We start from the raw sequence: 20,227 nt of genomic DNA, 5'->3' as shown, positions 1-20,227 counted from the left end.
AGGACTAAAGCAGGTGTTTTTCACTGAAACACGGCCCATGTCTGGTCCATCAATAAAAGTTACTTGATGGTCCTTGGTGCTTTCTGTCGTATACTCTGTGTGATGTACTTTGACCCTCTTCTACATGTCTCAATAGTTATGCTGCACAGACTTGTTAAAAGAATAAGCCTGCCTCTCATCAAGAAAGTTCCCCAGCTTTGTGGTTACCTGCGTTCTTCATTCTCACTTTCCAATGGAGTTTATCCTCATAAACTAGTTCACACAGATATAGAAAAAGGGCATCCATGCCAAAATTTAGGTGTAGGTATTTGCACCACATTTTAGTTAGTGCAAATGGCCGTGCTTAAATTTAGTCATGGTTCCAGAGCATAAGCACTGTTCTATAAACCACATATAACTTTATGTGTAGCTTATTTAAATAGCACAATTTTCAGTACGATGTTTTAGGTGCAATATATAGAATTCAGTCATAAGATTGCATCATTCCAGGTGCCCCTCAATATCTCTCTTCACTTCTCTCCACCTATGTCTCCCCTCCCTCCCTCCCCCTCCCCCCCCGCATGAGCTCCACTCAAAGGGTAAGTCCCTCCTATCTGCACCCTTCTCTTCCTCTGCCATTTCCAGACTCTGTCCTTTCTGACTTGCTGGGCCGTATGCCTGGAACAAACTGCCTGAATCCCTACGACGGGCTCCGTCCCTGGCAGTGTTCAAGTCCAAGTTAAAAGCCCACTTCTTTGAGACTGGTTTCAACTCCAAACTCTTCTCACCTTGGGTTCTGCATCCCCCAACCCCTCTATGTCATGTCTGTCTGTCCAAGTTAGTTTGTAAGCTCTTCCAAGCAGGGACTGTCTGTTTAATGTCCAAATGTACAGTGCTGCGTACGCACTAGAGAATGACACGGTGGCGGTTTACCCGCGGCCACCGCATTTTAGCCGCGGGTCACCCGCCGAAAACGGGGAAGAAAACTAGCAGTCGCTGCGGGGACGGGGACAAGGCCATTCACCGCCCGCGGGGCGGTGAATGGTCTTGTCCCCCGCAGTGAGGCATGAAGGATCGCGCGGTCCCCGCAGCTCACACCCGCCCGCCCAATCGATTCCAGTGTCCAGCCAGCTCTCTCCCCTCTCCTCACCCCAGTCCGCAGATCCTCCTCCTCGGTGACCCGCACGCTACCAGAGAGCCGCGCACACCCGCCGCTGCTCAGCCTCGATCTTCTGCTCTGACGCAACCGGAAACAGGAAGTTGCAGCAGAGCAGAAGATCGAACACTGAGCAGCCGCGCGTGTGCGGCTCCCTGGGAAAGCGCGCAGGTTGCCGAAATAGAAAACCCACAAACCAAGGTGAGGAGAAGGGAGAGAGCCGGCCAAACACCAGGATCGACCGGGCAGGCAGGTAGTGGCCGCGGGGACCGTGCGATCGCTAGTGTTCCCGGCTCAAATTGGAAGGAGGGAGTGAAAGGAAAAAGGCTTATATGGATGCAGCGGGGACGGTGACGGGGCGGTGAATGGGATGGCAGTGGCGGTGACGGGGCGGTGAAAGGGATGGCGGTGACGGTGACGGGGCGGTGAAGGGATCGGCGGTGACGGGGCGGTGCAGAGGATGGTGGGCCGGTGACGGGGCGGTGACGAGGACAGATTTTTTCCCCGTGTCATTCTCTAGTACGCACCTCAGCGCTATAGAAGTGTTAAATAGTAGTAGTAATAGTGCCTAAATTTTGGTGTCATTTCTTGAATTTACCCTTATGTGGATAATTTAGGGCAGCTTTTATGCTGCTTGATTGTGAACTGAATATTACCACTATCTGGATAACTCCAAGAACTGTTTGTTCCACTTGTGCTCTTCCTCGGTACTAATAGGGTAGTACCAGGGCAATCACTAATGATTTTCAAAAGTACTATGTGGATTTTATGTCAGTACGAAGACTCCCTTAACCTTTTTCCTCTCTCCATCGGAAAGTGAATGTGACAGAACAGAGTTTTACTCTGCCCCTGTCAGTTATTTGCTCAACAAGTAGAGCAGAACCTTGACCCTCAACTTGACAGGACCAGGGAAAAAAGGCCTACTCAGGACCTAGCAAATAGAGGAGATAGAGTGTACAAGATTATTCCTCCTATTCCTCTATGTGGAAGCGGATCCCAGAAAGAAGAGATTGTGGGACTGATTCTAAAAATGGTATCTTGATTGTAGGCAGTGGTAGGCATCATACTGCCTTCTAACGGACCAATCAGGATGCACTTTTTAAAAAAATTGATGCAGCAAATGATGCCTATAATGTAGGCGTCTGACTCATGCCTACGGAAACACCTACAGATGCTTAAGGCTGGTGTAAGCATGGCTTATACCGGAAGTGACCTTAGGCATCTGTAGGCATGCCTAGGCGCTTCCGTAGTCACGAGTCAGATGCCTTAAATGTAGACCTGTAAAATGCTGGCCTACATTTAAGTCATCTGTACAAAAAAAAGATGTGATTCTGGACATAGCATGTACCAGTGATTGCTACATGCCCATTTTACAGGCACCTACCACAGCAGGCGCTGTTTCCAGGATCAGGCCCTGTGTGTTTGATTCTGCAAACGATAAGTTGCCCCAAAAGACTGAATATTATTCAAGAGGATCCAAGACACTTTAGAGGAAGAGTGTGTAATATTACAGTGTTTAATCAATGCTGTCCAACCTCAGCACAGAGGATCAGATTCTTTAAATAGCATCCTGGTTAGGCGCCACTAGGTGCCCTAATTCAGGCCTCCTTGCGATGCCTAAACTAAAATCTGTACCTAACCTAAATTGCTTCAATTAGCTTAAATGATTTGGTACTTGACCGTGCCATTGAATTTAATTGAATAATTAATTTTTAAAATAAAATAAAAATGCGTGGAATTCAACATGGTGCCTAGTAATGCCTAAGTCAAGGCGCCTTCCGATGCCTAACACCTATCTGAAAAGTAGGTGGGTTAGGGGAAGAATAGGCATGAAAGGTGCTTGTAAATTAGGCCCAATAAAACCTGGTTTATTATACCGGCGCCTACCTCTGGGATGCCTAGGCATACCTAAACATGCCTAGACACTGCAAGGCAGAATTCTATAAATGGTGCCTAGCGATTAATTCACATCCATGCTGAGTGGTGCCTACAATGTAGACGTAACTAGGTGCCATTTATAGAATCTGGCCTAGAGTAACTATTTCCAAGAAAGTAATTATTTTTAACTTAAGTTCAAAGTTCATTAAAGGGGTTTTGAGGGATTTTTACACCAGTACACTGAATATAGGGTTACCAGATTGTGTCGGCAAAAGAAGAGGACGTGTGGCCCCACACAGTTCTGCTCATGGCCTCGCCCTACACAGACTTTGTCTCTTCTTCTGCGAGATCGTGGCCACCTTTGGAGGGCCTCTGAGCATGTGCGGATGTGACACAGTGATGTCATGTTGTATCCGCGCATGCTCGGAGGCCCTCCAGACACATCTCCAAGCTCAGGGCATTCCAAAACCCTAAATGATGGGAAATCTCTCCCCTAGAGAGAATCTGTTGACCTGTAGAAGAGTGTGTGTGCTGGGAATGAGATGGACAAAAGATTGGGAAGGAATAAGTGCACTGTGGGTGTCCTAGGTAAGATTTCAGCAATGGACGCATAACATATAGGAGGCACAATCCAAAGTTACCGCTCTCCATCCCTAACCACTGGACCTCTCACTGGCCAGAATATGCCTTGGCATCATTCATACATGGATAACACAAAACTTCTCTATTCAGTGTCAGCCATATCCAGGCACTGGCCCTGGATATCTAGGTTTTGCCTGACCACTGGAAGTTATTCAGATGCTGGTTTCTATGAAGTGCTGACACCCTGGATATCTATCCAGGCAAATTAGGATTGTCATTTGCCCAGGTAATCTAGATCAGGGCTGCCCAAGTCCGGTCTTCGAGATATACTGTCAGGCCAGGTTTTCTGGATATCCACAATGAACATGCATGAGAGAGATTTGCATACCAAGAAGGCAGTGCAGGCAAATCTCTCTCATGCATATTCATTGTGGATATCCAGAAAACCTGGCCTGCCAGTAGATCTCGAGGCCCGGACTTGGGCAGCCCTGATCTAGATCATTGGCATTGTATGTCAGTGGTGGCTAAATAACTTCAAGCTCCACTGCCTGAACCAACCCAGCCCTAATTGAAGAGTACCATGGCAGTCAGAGCTAATATTCAGTAGTTCTCATCAGTTATTGCCACTGAATATTAGCATTTGGATTAGACAGAGCAGTTTAACTGGGCAGGAGCCTCTTCTGCCAAATTAAATCTCTTCAAATATTAACTGGCATATTCTTGCACTGAGGGGGACACCTATCATATAGGAAGCAATTCTATAACTTGGCATCTGAGGATCTACAATGGGATGCACTTAGGGGTGGAATTCATCAAGGGGTGCTAAGCGATTTAGAGTGTGCTAACCATGTTAGCATGCACTAACAATTTGCATGCACTATCAGTGCATGCTAAGTTACTTAGCACCCATTGATAAATCCCCCCCCCCCATTGGATCAATTATATAATACCTTCTGGGTACACCTAGGCTGTTATAGAATACTAGCATAATTTTATTTATTTAGTTGGATTTATATCCAGTTCTCCCAGAAGAGCTCTGAATGGGTTACAAGTTTCCATACAGAATAAAGCATAACAGGGTTAATAAAATAAAGCAAAACATCATAGTGCAGTTTTGATCATGAAATGATAGGACAATACATAGGAGAGCATGATTGTAGTCAAAAAGCATGGCAATACTTAATAGGTTATGACAGGACAAGACCTCATACAGCATGGGGTGGTGATGATATGAGTTTGGTTTGACTTTGCGGTAACTAATAGAGCTTGACAGTACATTGTAGTGCCTGACAGTACGAAGCGTGGTAAGGCAGTACATAACAGAGCATGGCAGTATATTAGGATGTATTGCAGACAATACATACATGGCATAAATATGTCAGTGCATGGCATGGCAGTAAAATACATACCTATGAATGATAATATATGCTAGGTGTGGTTTTGCATGGAATGTCTGGCAAAATGTGGAAGTATCAGCAATGACAGTGCGTGGCTTGGGAAGACAGTACATAACTGCACATGATAATATGTGTAAGGTATGACATGATATGGAAAGTATAGCTGGTTGATCTTGTTGCATAGACAGTGGTATTTAGACTGGAGCTATGATGTCTTGATATATAATAAAAGTGATTGGGTACCAGAGTCTCCTTCACTGTTTGTTTCTGAGCTTTTGGGAAGTTGGTATCTCCTTTTTTCCTGCGACTAATCCTCTTCAACATCATTGGAGCAAGCCTCCTCTCTTCTTATGGAAGGTGTCCACCTGTTTTGCTGTTCCAATGAGCTATGTCAGGGGAGTTCAAAATCTTTCATCTGCAATACATTACCAAAGAACGCGGAGTGCAGTTTGTAAAGATGGCCGCTTTGATGTGCCATTTATAGACTTTTTCCTTTGCATGTATCATTTATAGAGTAGGATCTAGCACTTACCCATGTAAACAGTCTTAGCAGTGACCAGTGGTGTAGTAAGGGTGGGGGACTAGGGAGGCAGTCCACTCTGGGTGCCACATTGGTGGGAGCGCCAGCACCCCTCCTCCTCTCTGCACCCCACCTCTTCCCATTCCTCTACTTCAAGCGTGCCCCCCCTTCACCCAAACCTCTAGTTGAAGTTGTTGTTTGCGGCGGTCAACAATGTGCTCTTCGTGACCCCATTGGCTCTCCCACTAACGTCACTTCCGAGTGATGTGCATAGGAGGTGACATCAGAGGGAGAGCCAATGGGGTCGCGACGACCATGTTGTTGACCGCCATGAGCAACAATTTCAACTAGAGGTATGGGGAAAGGGAAGGGGGAGCAGGCGGCAGGTGGGATCGGGGAAGGAGATGAGGGTGGGGGAGGGACGCCACCGCCCCGAGCACCTCTCACCCTCGCTACGCTATTGGCAGTGGCTATCACATTCAGAAGTGCTAGTATTCTATAATACAGTACATGTGTGCTATTGGCAGCTGACTCTAGGCATCAGCTTATAGAACTGCCATGTTAACATCTAGTAGCATAGATTTAATGCTTAGCATGGTAACGTCAAGAGATGAAAGAGCAAACAGGAGACACTAGGTTTCCTATGCAAATTAAAATAAGGGAAAATATATGCCTGAAGTTGTGCAGGAACTTGCTCATGACAATAGATATAATTAACACTACACCTGTGATTGCTTGCAAAGAGATGTGGCAGACATGACTCAGATCCTGCTGCTGGGATTAGCAGGAATGTCAAAAGTGCCTGAACAGCATGGTTCGCTCATAAGCTCCAGGCTATTGACAGTCTAAGTTTACACCGCTGCATAGCTTTCCATAGCATATTTATTCACACCATTTTTACAAAACTTAAAAAAACCTTTTTTCTATATACGATTTTTTAAAAAACAACAACAATATCTAGTGACAAAGGAAGCAAGCTGGAGCCTGGATTTGTGTTTTTTGTTTTTTTTTGGGGGGGGTTAGAGCACAACGGTTCCAAACATGAGCAACCATCCCCAGAGAAAACTGTGATTGTTACGTAAGGAATCTTATCATTAGGCTTTCTAATGACTTTACAGCTATGATACAGGCAAATCATTAAAATATGAAATAAACTAGATTGGAGGTTTCTGAGCTTCTTAGTAAAAGGAGTTCCTTGCAAAAACCTGGAGAAAGCAAAGGATATTTTTGGAATCATGGATAATTTTATAAAGGACTTTTTGTGTGAATATGTGTGTGTTAAATGCTATTTATAAAATTGCTCACATGTAACCCAGGAATTTTGTGAGCATTGGAGCATTTACCACACCGGCCCCCAGTAGTAACTTCTACCGCAGCTTTGTAAAAGCCAGCGTTAATACATAGAAAAATTTTTGTGCCTTCAATATTCACAGTTTGGATTTAGATCACAACTTAGTACAGAAAACTTGTTATTGACCTCAACCACTGTGGAAAAAAAATAAAATATATATATATATATATATATATATATATATATATATATATACATATATATATGAAAACAGATTCTCTTGCTGAAGTATGATATATCACCTGCATTTGATTTGATGAATCATGGTTTACTGTTAAGTAGACTGAGATTAAGATGGCTGGTTCAGTTTTGAACTGGTTTAAGGATTTTCTGCTTAACAGGACTTTATGGTCCTGATTCTTTAAACAGAGCTTAACTTGTAGGCACTGCTCCACATGGTTGTCAATCAACTGCAAGGCATCATTTATAGAATCACACCTAGTGGTGCCTACGTAGATTTAGGTGTCACTAGGCATTGTGACGCTTAAATTTACCATGCCTATTCTCCACCCCTTACATGCCTACTTTTGAGGTAGACATTGTTAGGTGTCGGAGAGTGCCTTGAATTAGGCGTCACTAGGTGCTTGCGGGATCCACGTGCAACCTTAATTGTCAATAAAAATATATATATATATATATTAATTGGTTTTTAAAGGTGTGGTCAATTACCCATACCATATAACCCATTAAAAATTAAGTTGCATGCAAATTTTCACTAGGTGTCCTTGATTAGGGTGCCTAGTGGTACCATTTATAGCATCAGCTCCTTTGTATTTGGAAGGGTGGCAATTTTTTAAAAGTTGCTGCTTGATATGTGGAGTCCCATTATTACCCATGTTCAAATTATTTATGAGCTCTTTGGGGACAATTCCATTGACCGATGGTGAGTCCTTGTTTTCCTATGCTGACAATATTTTGATGTTAATTCCAGTATGTACCACCTCGGATGATGCATTTGCCAAAGCATTGTGAGGAGTTTGGAACACTTTGAACCCAGTTGTAGTTCTAGAGTGGTTCAAAGAATCCACTCTCCAACAGTATCATGCTATATGGATAAAATTCAATGTTGGTCTACTGATAATATGCTTAAATTAAACCTTAACAAAACCAAAGATCTTTGGTTTCAGAATCTGTCAGTACTAGTTCCCTCAATGATATTTCTGCCTAGTGGTAAATCTTTACAGGTTGAAGATAAGTCCAGGGTTCTTGGAATTATTTTAGATTCTTCCCTTTCTTTTGAATCTCAAATAAATAATTTATGGAAAGAAGCCCTTTTTCTCATATGATGCAGTTACGCTTGGGAAGTTCATATTTTCATGAATCTCGTACGAGGGGCTGCTGAAAAGTTCTCAGCCCAACCAACAAAGTTGGGGCAGTCTTCTTCGAGGGCTATACACTTAGGCCCTGATTCTGCAAAATGCATCTAAAGTTAGGCTCCGTTTAGATGTCTAAGTTAGGTGTCCTTTGTAGAATCGCGCTCAGCGGCGTTCAGCACTGTGTAGACGTCTAACTATTTAGGCGTCCTTTAGAGAAGTTTCAAGTTTTCAAGTTTCAAGTTTTAGGTGAGATTTAGATGTCCAAACAATGTCCTTAATGTTATAATATTTTATTATTATGTTATTAGAATGGCAATTTTATGCTGTTTTTCATTATAATTGAAATACTGGGAGTTGGATCTGTTTAATACTTTTATTTATTTCTCTTCCATCAGACAGAGTGACTGAGATTCGAAACAGCAACATTAGGGTAGAAGGCTGTAGTTTTAACCAGACCCCTAAGCTATCATATCACAGGGCACTGAGTTATCTGCCTGGAAGCTGCTATAGCTCAATAAGTAAAAGCCCTGTGTTCATCTTCCCGGGGTCATGGGCCAGCACATATTCTAATTGTGGCATTCTAACTTGCAGGTGCACCTTGAAGATCTCACAATGAGGTCACCATTGGAACTCACTCCCCCTTTATTTTAAAAACCAATTCACCATTCATACATCTGTTCTCCAAGGCCTTTGACTCCTCTATGTACTGAATTTTTCCCTTCCCACACTTTTATCTCTCTTATTCCCTCACCTTTCACTATTTTCCCCTCCTTCTTATTGTCCTCCCTTATTTTATGTTGTAATCCAAATAGATGTGTTTTTAAACCTATTATGGTATATCAAGTGTAATAAATATATAAATAAATAGGGGTTTGGGATTTAGTTCACACTTTTTTCCGGTTGGCTCTTTTTCTGACAGGGTCACAGAGGAGACTAAAACTGGTACTAATAATCTAAAAGCCATCCATGCAACATTCAGCCCATGGTGATCAGTAGTTTGAAAGCTGCTGACTGCTGGAAGTTGAATTCAGCTTGGATATGCAATGCCAGGTGATATCTGGGCACCAGAATTAAATATCCAGTTCATCCTTGGGTTGATATTCAGTGCTGGCACCTGCTTACCTAACTGGCAAGCAGGACTGCTTTTTACACTGTCTTATCTTCCCGGTTAGGTATGGGGGACTAGAAGTAAATGTGTCTGGTACTGGCATATCTGCCATAAGTCCATCCCCAGGCTGCTAGAGCTGACCAGACAATGCCGTAGCGGTATGAGGGTACATTCAGTGGCACTGCACAGTTAAGTGCTTCTGCGTATTCCCTCCTGGACTGCTGATTGGGTTTTAGATTGGCAGGAGCATCTCCTACCTTTGTAAACCCTTTTGAATATCTACTCATTTATTACTTAAACCAGACTTGTCCAAGTTCAGTCTTTGAGGAACACTAACAGGGCAGATTTTCAGGATATCCCTAATGAATAGGCATCAAGGAGATTTGCATGCCCACTGCCTTCATTCTATGCAAACCTTTCTCATGAATATTTAATTTAGGTACTTTATAAGATTAGTTAAAGGTGTATTATGTGGCCACTAGATAGTACAATATGAAATAAGCACAGTGTATAGAATTATAATACATTTGCAATATATAAATCAATGCTTATTAATTAGAAACAAAGCCTAATCAATCACTAATATATTACATAAATCAACAGTGTTCCTGCAAATACATCATTAAATGATTGACCCCAAAGATTATAAAACATGCTTGAATTCTGTATTAGATAGCATGGGATTCTATGAGCTATTTAATGCTTGATTTCCACGAATGATTTTCTAGCTCAGCAGAAAATCCTCTACAGTACATAATACAAAATGAGATCTTGACCCTCCAAGTTCTCTCCTTCTTCCAGAATTCTCCTTGAAGCACATGTAAACCTATTTTGTCTACTGAGCATCAGGACGAGCTACTTAAATGTTAGAGTTGGTAGGAAGGTCAGAGCCGAGACCAGGCAGGGCTGTGAGGCTAATTGCCACATTAATCCACTCACTCTTAAATAATGAAGGCCGATATAGATGTTTGGAGTTAAGACTTTTACTTCTTTTTTCTGGGGCATTAAGAGCTTCTATTCAGGTGTATCCGTTTGGGAAGGTCCTTAGGGTGAGGTGAAATGGATTGGGAGAGCATTGGTTAGAGCATCAGCAATTTAGCTGACTCCTTTTAGAAGCAGCCCAGAAACATTGGGCCATGCTTTAGCAGCCCACTGTTCCCAAAAAACAAGAATATTTTAAAAAAAAGCAGGGGAGTTACATGGGAGTTAGTTGGCTTCTATAATTTCCACAAGTAACCATACGTACCACCCACATTTTGACCAAATTCTAAGTAGGTGATATAGGCATTTATTCCTGGATTCTATATATGGCTCTCAGATTTGCACACCCACATTTAGGTCCATTCCCAAACTGTGCATGCAAATTAATTGAATAATCAGCTGAGAACACCATTAATTGGATGCTAGCAACCATTTATTGAAGCTCATTGACACCCATTAGAATTTGCAACCACGTCTGCACATTATTCTGTATGGCAGCAGGCCTAACACCCATCGCATGTAACTGAAAAGACGGTGTGATCACGGGAGAGGCACTGGCCTGTTAGGGGGTGTTTCAAAAAGTTGTTTGTCTTGTTATAGAATACATCTACACCATTTCATCAGTTGTTAAGTATGGTGCTTAAAGTCTGAATGTGGGACTCGGCACTAAGTGAAATTCTTTAAGGGACACTGTGCCCTTTCAAAAATTGTGCTTGCTTCAATCTTTTCCAGGACCCTTTTTGAGCATGATTTATAGAATCTGGCCCCTACTGGGGAAGCAGCCACCTATGCTTGTAAATTCTGACTCGAGGCAGCTTCCATGTGAATTTTGCTGATAGGCGAGTGCAGGCATGGGTAGAGTAAGCCGATTTTCCAAATGGGAAATCCGGACCCATGGCCCCCACCGTGGCCCACCCCATTTTGGCCGGCCATGCCCCCAGGCCTGCCCCAGGTCCCGCCCCCTCAACCTGCACAAGCAACGAGCAACATCGGACGGCATGTGCTGGTGTGACGTGATGATGTCACGCACATGCACGTGACATCACCGTGTTGTATCCACGCATGCGCAAATGCCATCCCTACATTGCTCGTTGCCAGAAGCTTTTCAAAACCTGGAGAAAAGGGAAATCTGGGCATCTGGTAACCCTAGGTATGGGGTAAATCATAGAATCCTGTTTTTTATAAGTATACAAGCTAACATCCAGATATGTACATTTACAGCAGCTATAGTGATGATGTAAATGATAATACCTTACTGTATACATGTTTGTGGCTTTTGCATTAGACTTCTGTAAAGAAAAGTACACTTCAAATGGGCTTTGTTTGGTTTAGCTCCCAAATATATAATTGAGCTTTTCTCTTTTGCAACCAACAGACATAAGAGAAACTCACATCTGAATTTTGTTTTTCTGCCTGTTAAGAGGATGTAAACTTAAAAAACATCAAAATCTTTTTTTCATATCAAGCAGCGTTATGGGGTAAGGATTTAGAACAATTGCTTTTGCTTACTGACACTTATGGGGAATTTAGGAGACATCTAAAACATATCTGTTTTTGAAGTATTTAGGCAGCTAATTCGTAAAAAATTTATTATGCACTATTTTGATCATTTTAGTGTCTATAATTATTGTCTAACTTTTTTATTTCTATTCAACTTCTTTTATTGTTTTTGGTTGTTTGTTTTTTAAACTATTGTAAATGCATAGAACTTTACAGCCTTGCGGTATTTAAACATATTATTATTATTATTACCATAACAAGTGCCTGTAGTGCCTCTAATTCTTTAGAGGGGGTAATTGTATAAGGAGCTGCCCAGATGCATCAAAATCTAGTAATTTATACATGTAAATGATCTAATATTGGATACTGACTTACATGCTATTATGCCTCATTGTTTTAGGGTGTGGACTTTTACCAGTGTGTGTACACTTGGGTGGTATGAATTGTTACTCGTGTAAATTATACAAGTTGACTATTTAACTCCTTTGCTTTTCCAACATGACTGGCTCCCCATTTATTTCTGAATTCATTTTAAGATGTTGTCCTTGACCCACAAAGCATTATACAATAGTTCACCGCATCATCTATTTTCCTTAACCATTCCCCAGTTCCCAATCCTATCGACTCCCCCAGTTTCAGGAGTGTGCCTAGAACCTATGCAAACATTGCACTTCTTGATAGCCTCATGTTACCTTTTTTCTAGCTATCTGGAGCCAAGCCATAGCAAATTCAAGATAGCTCTTAAACTAATTTCTTCTTGCTGACATTTGACGGATGAGGCTGAAAATGGGGATAGAATGCAGCCTGGAAGTGCCTGGGTGGCGGGCGGTTGCATGCCTATGGACTTCTTTCTCTTCCTTTCTATTCTCACAATCTTCTTCTGTTCTTTCCTATTAATTATTGCAGCTCTGTTTCATTTATGTTACATAGCCTGTAAACCATTTTGACTTGCTTGTCATGGAAGGCAGATAGTGAATTCAATAAACCATAAATCATCTGTGCATCCACGTAGGTGGATGCATTTACACCAGCTGAAGGCTGGTGTTAGTGGTGTTTGGCCAGCTGTGCTTATATTCGATAAAGAAAAATAGGTGTCAACTTTTCTTTCTAAAATAGACTCCAAACAGGTGTGTTCATAGTGCTAAAACTAAGCACTTATGTTTAGAATAATCCTCTAAATACTGGCACTGATACATGGAAGATACTGAGTAAGGTGAAATCACTGTTCCTACTATATATTTGTTTATGTTTATTATTATTATTATTAATAACTTTATTCTTTTATACCACCACAATCTGACAAATTCTCGGCAGTTTACATCAAAGAGAGCTGGACAATCAGCGAAGTACAAAATACAAATAGCAAAAGTACAATATATTTCTTAAGGATAATCAGAGTAGAATTATTGCAATTATTAATTTATAGACTGCACATCGCTTTAACATCAGCACAGTTTACAAAAATATGTAAAAGAAAGATACTCCATTCTAAAAGAAAGTAAAAGTTAAAAATATGTTACTTTGTATGTTCATATTGCACGCCACTCAGTTGTAGGCAGGCTATACATGTAAAAAACAAATAAATATGAGGTGTGATCAAAAAACACGATGAATGCTGCTACTGAGCACCACCCAACAGAAAAGCAGCGATATTCAATATGGGAAGCAGCGTGTCAAACCTTAGTATCATTCTGTGACAAATTTCAACTTGTTCGGTGCAGTCAGTTGGTTGTGAGCTACGGTTGAGAGAAGGGGTATTTTAAAGTGTGCCATAAATCATAGATCACGAACATGAAATTTTGTTTCAAACTGCAAAAAGGTGCTAAAGAAATACACAAAATGTTAAAATTAGTTTATGGTGATGCTGCAGTGACCATGAAGACGTTTTACAAGTGGTTTTAGCAAATTTATAACAGTTGAAGGCAAGGAGAGAACGGAATGTCCTTCAACATCAAAAACCCGAGAATGTTGAAAGAGTAAGCAAAACGATTCGATCAGGTGATTGACTATTAGGGAAATTTCTGAGGATCTGAACATCTCTTATGGTTCCGTTCAAAACATTTCAACAACAGATTTGAATATAACGCGAGTGAGTGCGACCTGAGAAATGGGCAAACGGTTTCATCCTCCATCATAACAACCCTTCGTGTCACACATCGCTTTTGGTACAGCAATTTCTGTCAAGTAAACACATTATGGTGTGTCTTCATTCACCTTATTCGCCAGATCTGGCACTGTGTCACTTCTGGCTCTTCCCCAAAGTCAAAGTGATTATGAAAGGTAAATGTTTTGAATCGATTCAGGACATTGAGGCAGCCACAACAGTGCAACTAAAGACATTCACGAAAGAGGACTTCAAGAACTGCTTCAGAAAGTGGCAAGAACAATGAGATAAGTTTATTTGAAGCGAGAGGGATTAATGGCAATGTGTCTTTCACTGTAATATATACAGTGTATATATATATATATATATATATATATATTTTTTTTTTTTTTTTTTATTTTTTTTTAGTCAAACCACCATATTTTTGTTAATCACACCTGTGCTACAAACACATGTATATTTTCTGGCATCTGTAGACATATTTTAAAGAAGGAACCACATTTGTCAAAGCCTTTGGTAAAATAACAGGAGAATGTGAATGCTCTGATCTGGTTGTCTCATTTCCCATTGTGAACTCCCATTTAAAATGGGGCTTTCTGATTTTAGCAAAGGTTTTGATACTACTCTCTCATACAGGAGGCTCATAAATCATCTCAACAACATGATGGGGCTCCCAAGCTGTTTCATTATAGTAGAAATTAGTTGAAGGCAGACAACAGAGGGCAATAGTGAGAAAAAAACGGTGGTTCATGGAGTGACTTGGTAGAAGGCCCATTTCTGTTCAGTATCTTTCTGAGTGATCTTGCAGCAGGGTTAGTATTAAGTGTCTTTCTGAAGATGGCACAAAGATTTGCCACAGAGTGAATACAGCTGAAGATGTAGGCAAAGAGACAACAAGATTTGAGAAGTGACTGCATTTGGCAGCTAAGCTCAGTGCAAAAAGAACAGTTAAACATTTGTGTGATAATTTTATAAGGCGGTGTCTAATTCCTGTTGTGAACAAGGCAGCATTTTAATTATGTGCAAGTGTGTGTGGCAGTACGTGCACATAAATGTCCTTTTAAAAAATACCAACCAGCATGATGTCAGAGAAAGGGCGGGACCGCCTGAAGAGGAAGCAGCGCAGCACAGGGCTCTGAGAAGGGGCAGGACCGCCGGCAGAGGAAGCAGCTGGGCTGGCATCTGGAAACAAGGTAGACAGCATCTCCATGGGGGAGGGGGGAGGCTGTGGGGGTGCGAGCGGTCCTTCGGGTGGGGGTGCGAGCGGTCCTTCGGGGTGGGGGTGCGAGCAGTCCTTCGGGGTGGGAGTGCGAGCGCACCTTCCAGGTGATGAATCGGGCGTCGGGGGGGGAAAACTATGTAAAAAAAATTTTGTACAACGCGCTCACGCGTATAACGCGCAAGGGTATGTGCGGTATGTAAAAACCACGTATAACGCGCGCGTTATATGCGAGAAAATATGGTAGTTTCAAGATCAAGTGTTCAATGTGCATTGGATTAGAGATCACTTTTTTAAATTTATCAATCTCTTGCTAAATGTAGGCATATTACATAATTTACACTAGCGACAGAACTGGTGTAAGTGATCATGCCTTAAATAAAGGCATGTTTTTGTAGTAAGCATCTACGTTTGCCAGTTTAAACTAGGCACATGGTTTTAAAATTACCCTTTGCATATGCAGAAATCTGGAGGAGTAAACTAATGATTAGAATAGTGGGCTGTTCAGTTTCCAGTTTTCAGTATAGCTCCTTGTGACTCTGGGTAACTTACCTAACCATCCATTGCCCAGGTATAAAATTTAGATTGTAATCCCGCTAAGGCCAGCGAAAGTACTTCCACATAATAGATGTAAATCATGTTGATCATACCACCGAAAGGTGGTAAAACAGTTCCATGACCCTTATTGTGGAGGTAAACATCATGTGCTATATACAGAAAAGTGATCTAAAAGTAATTGTTTCTGGTGATCTCACAATAGCAAAATAGTGAAACAAAATAGCAATCAGAATCAAACACTATTAAGATATACAGGGAAAGGCGTAACCGATAAGAAAAAAGGAAGTTAGAATTCATAGAAGCAGAGAGACATGATGGCAAAGAAAGGCCAAGTGTTCTTATTCTGGAGTACTGTGTCCAATATTGGTCGCCGTACCTGAAGAAGGATATGGTGATACTCGAGAGGGTTCAGACGAGAGCAACACGTTTGATAAAAGGTATGGAAAACCTTTCATACGCCAAAAGATTGGAGAAACTGGGGCTCTTTTCCCTGGAGAAGCGGAGACTTAGAGGGGACATGATAGAGACTTACAAGATTCTGAAGGGCATAGAGAAAGTGCAGAGGGACAGATTCTTCAAACTTTCAAAAACTACAAGAACGAGAGGCCATTCGGGAAAATTAAGAGAGGACAGATTGAGAACCAATGCTAGGAAGTTCTTCTTCACCCAATGGGTGGTAGACACCTGGAATGTGCTTCCTGAGGGCATGATAGGAGAGGGTACGGTAGTGGAGTTCAAGAAGGGTTTAGACAAATTTCTGAAGGAAAAGGAGATAGAAGGGTATAGATAGAGGGTTAATATACAGGTCCGCGTGAGCGGACTGCTTGGCATGATGGACCTCTGGTCTGACCCAGCAGAGGCACTTCTTATGTTCTTAAGTGGCTCATCCAGTCTGCCCATCCACAGCATCCACTATCTCCCCTTCTCGTTGAGAGATCCCATGTGCCTGCCCCACACTTTCTTGAATTCACACAGTCTTTGTCTCCACCACCTCTACCAGGAGACTATTCTAAGCATCTACCACCCTTTCTGTAAAAAAATGATTTCATTAGATGACTCCTGAGCCTTTCTCCTCTTAACTTCATCCTATACCCTCTTATTCTGGAGCTTCATTTCATACACATTTATGCCACACTTGTCTCTATCATATCTCCCCTCTCCCATCTTTCCTCCAATGTATACATATTGAGATCTTTAAGTCTGTCCCCATGCACCTTATGACAAAGACCACCAACCATTTTAGTAGCCTTCTTCTGAAGTGACTCAATTCTGAGGTCTCACCAGAGTCTTATACAGGGGCATCAATACCTCTTTTTTACCTACTGGTTATACCTATCATTATGCACCCTAGCACCCTTCTAGGTTTCACCGTTACCTTTTCAACCTATTTGGCCACCTTAAGATCATCAAATACTATCACACCCAAATTCCGCTCCTTCTTTGTGCACTAAAGTTCTTCACCCCCTAAACTGTACTGTTCCCTCAAGTTTTTGCAGGCCAAATGCATGACCTTGCATTTCTTAGCATTAAATCTTATGCTGCCAAACTAGGTTCTTCCTCATGTTATTCATACCATCAGGGATGTTTACTGTATTGCAGCTGGCAGCACTTAAGCAATATCACTTACAAAAATGTTAAAAAGAACAGGCTCAAGAACTGAACCTTGAGGCACACCACTGGTAACATCCCTTTCCTCTGTCCATTGTGAAAAAGTGGCCCAATTACATTGAAGCCTCAGCTTTTGGAAGGAAGTGTAGTTGAGTTAATGTATGAGACTTGTCTTCTTCACCTAGAGGGGTCCATAATAAGAGATGCAGAACAGCAATAGGTGGGTTACCCCATACTGTAGAGCCTGAGGAGAAAAAGAAACAAACACAGGGATTGCCAATCTGGCCCACAGCTATCTCCTGAGACACAGAAGGTCAAATTCTGTAAATGGGGCCAGTAGGTGCCTAGATCATGCCTACTAGTGCCTAATTTAATTGCATTAAACAGCTTTAATTGGTGCGGTAATTCAACATACCATTTAAAACCAATTAAAACCACATTTAAAAAAATGTAAGCACCATTAGGTGCTGGAATCACACCTACAGCATGACACTTAGAAGTGCTTAAGGTCAAAGTAAGTGTGTTTGGGAGCAGAGGTGACCTTGGGTGTCACTAGGCAACACTATGCATGATTCCCAAAAAACTTGGGTTCCTGAAATGTAGACCTTTAAAATCCTGCTAGCGGCACTTAAGTGAGATTGACATGTGGTCAGTGCCATTTTTTCTAGGTGCCATTTACAGAATCCAGATCAGAGTTCCCTGAAGAAGATGGAATTTGGTTATTGCAGAGATCTGATCCAGATCCTCTGTCAGAGAGAGCGCTAACCATTGACATTTCGGCCTTAAGACAGTCCCTGTTGGGAAGAGATCTGGTGCTCTGAAAGCAAAGGTGAGTGCAACTTCCATAAAATAACAAGGGATACCAACCCATCCAGGGCTTATCCACTAACCTGTTCCAAACAAGGGATCTTAGAACACTAATGAGTATAGAGTGACAAAGGAGGGCTTGAGTAAATACCAAAGTAGCTAAAGTGAAGAAACATTACTGTCATATATAGGAGAGAGAAAGACGGGGGTGAAATACATTAGGTTTAACCCATAAATCAACCGATACAGGAGTTACAGGCTATAGAGTAGCGTTGAGGAAGATAAAGGCACCATAAGAAAGAAGAAGGAGATTTTTCAACTATCCATTCTGTGAAGAACTGTGAATGATTCTTGCATTGGAAGTAGATAGTAATGTTGAGAGAGAACCAAGAGTTGTTACTCTTATGGAACTGATTCTTTTTTCTTTTTTTTTTTAGCAATTACCTCACCTTTTTATGGATTATTTGTCTTTTGGTTTTTGTAATCCTTCTTTTGTATATACTTGAGATAATGGTTACTGCGAATGGGCAGACTAGATGGGCCATTTGGCCTTTATCTGCCATCATGTTTCTATTACTGGAGAGCCCGTTAAAAGGAAGCTTTTATTTTAAAGCAATTATTGTCTCTAATTTTTCTGCTTTTTAAAAATATTGATCATGCCCAATTACTATTACACCGAATGTATTAAGCTCACTACTAGGGGACCCTTTACTAGTCTCTATGCTATGAGAAAAAAGTTAGGAGCAATAAAGTATGTTTTTGAACATAAAATTTAATATTATTATTATGTACCCACCTCTGGAATAACTCAGCCCCAATGTACAAGTGGCATGCAATATCTGCATTGTGCCTCTGAACAGGACTAATGAAAACTCTCCTAGAGTATTGTGATTCATTCTAGACGCCATAGTTTCAAAAGAATATAGATCAAATAGAGGAGATTCACAGACAGTGGAGTAGTAAGGAGAGACGAGGGGGGTGGTCTACCCTGGACACCATGTTGGTGGGGAGCTCCGGCATCCTTCCTCCTTTCTGCTCCCCCCTCTTCCCATTCCTCCCCTCCATGCCCGTGGCCCCCTTTCCTTCCCTCATACCTCTAATTGAAGTTGTTTGTGGCGGTCAACAACGTGCTCTTTGCAATCCCATTGGCTGTCCCGCTGATGTCACTTCCAGGTGCTGCAAACAGGAAGTGACATCAGAGGGAGAGTCAGTGGGGTTACGAGGAGCACGTTGTTGACTGCCACAAGCAATAACTTCAACTAGAGCAGGGTTAGGGAACTCCAGTCCTCAAGAGCCTTATTCCAATCAGATTTTCAGGATTTCCCCAATGAATATGCATTGAAAGCAGTGCATGCAAATAGATCTCATGCATATTCATTGGGGAAGTCCTGAAAACCCGACTGGAATACGGCTCTCGAGGACCGAGTTCCCTACCCCTGAACTAGAGGTATTAGGGAATGGAAGGGAAGTGAAGGGGGGGCATATGTGGCATGTGGGTTCAGGGAAGGAGCAGGGGGTAGGGGGCGCATGCAGCATGCGGGATTAAGGAAGGAGCAGGGGGGCAGAGATGATGGCAGGGGAAGGGTGCCATTGCCTCGGGCGCCTCTCACCCTCACTATGCCACTGTCCACAGAACAGTTTACTATAATACTATAATAGGGTTTAAATAAAAATCTTTTTGTTGGAGGATACTATTATGGAGTGCCCATAGGAAGGCATGTGCTTGGGGAGGTGTTCCGGGACCAGCATCTTTAATGCTGCAACTTGCAAGCTCCTTTAAAATGCTCCCAGATGGTAAAATAACCCCAGCTTTTTTGCTGGGGTTATTTGACCAACCATAAAGTGGCTTGTGCTGTGCACTTGGTATTCACTGCAAGTTCCATTATGCTATTTACCTAGTATTGAGCTGCTGTTTATCATCTCAGTACTGTGGATTAACCTTTATAATGCTGTATAAGGGCACAAAAACAAGTGTTAGATCCCTTAAACATGTATTATGGGGCAAGTTATTTTGGTTTGTGCCCTAACACAGTTTAATAACCACCCTCCCCTTAAATATGTATACCCTAAAGCAGTGCTCACCAGTCTTTCAGCAACCATGACTCCAAATCACAACACTAAAAATGCAATCCCTGGAGGGTGCAAGAGAAGAACATCCTATGT

At 41.9% G+C, this 20,227-nt stretch overlaps 1 protein-coding gene across 3 annotated transcripts in view; it reads left to right on the top strand.

The window, feature by feature from the left end:
* The window catches only part of CTNNA2 (catenin alpha 2), a 1,640,869-nt gene that overhangs the window by 863,460 nt on the left and 757,182 nt on the right, over positions 1-20,227 (top strand). The window lies entirely within an intron of this gene.

Source organism: Geotrypetes seraphini, chromosome 1 (genome assembly GCF_902459505.1).
Source record: "Geotrypetes seraphini chromosome 1, aGeoSer1.1, whole genome shotgun sequence".
In the NCBI taxonomy this organism is placed as follows: Eukaryota; Metazoa; Chordata; class Amphibia; order Gymnophiona; family Dermophiidae; genus Geotrypetes; species Geotrypetes seraphini.
The sequence above is the reverse complement of the archived record's forward strand: the minus strand, read 5'-3'. Positions and strand labels throughout refer to the sequence as shown.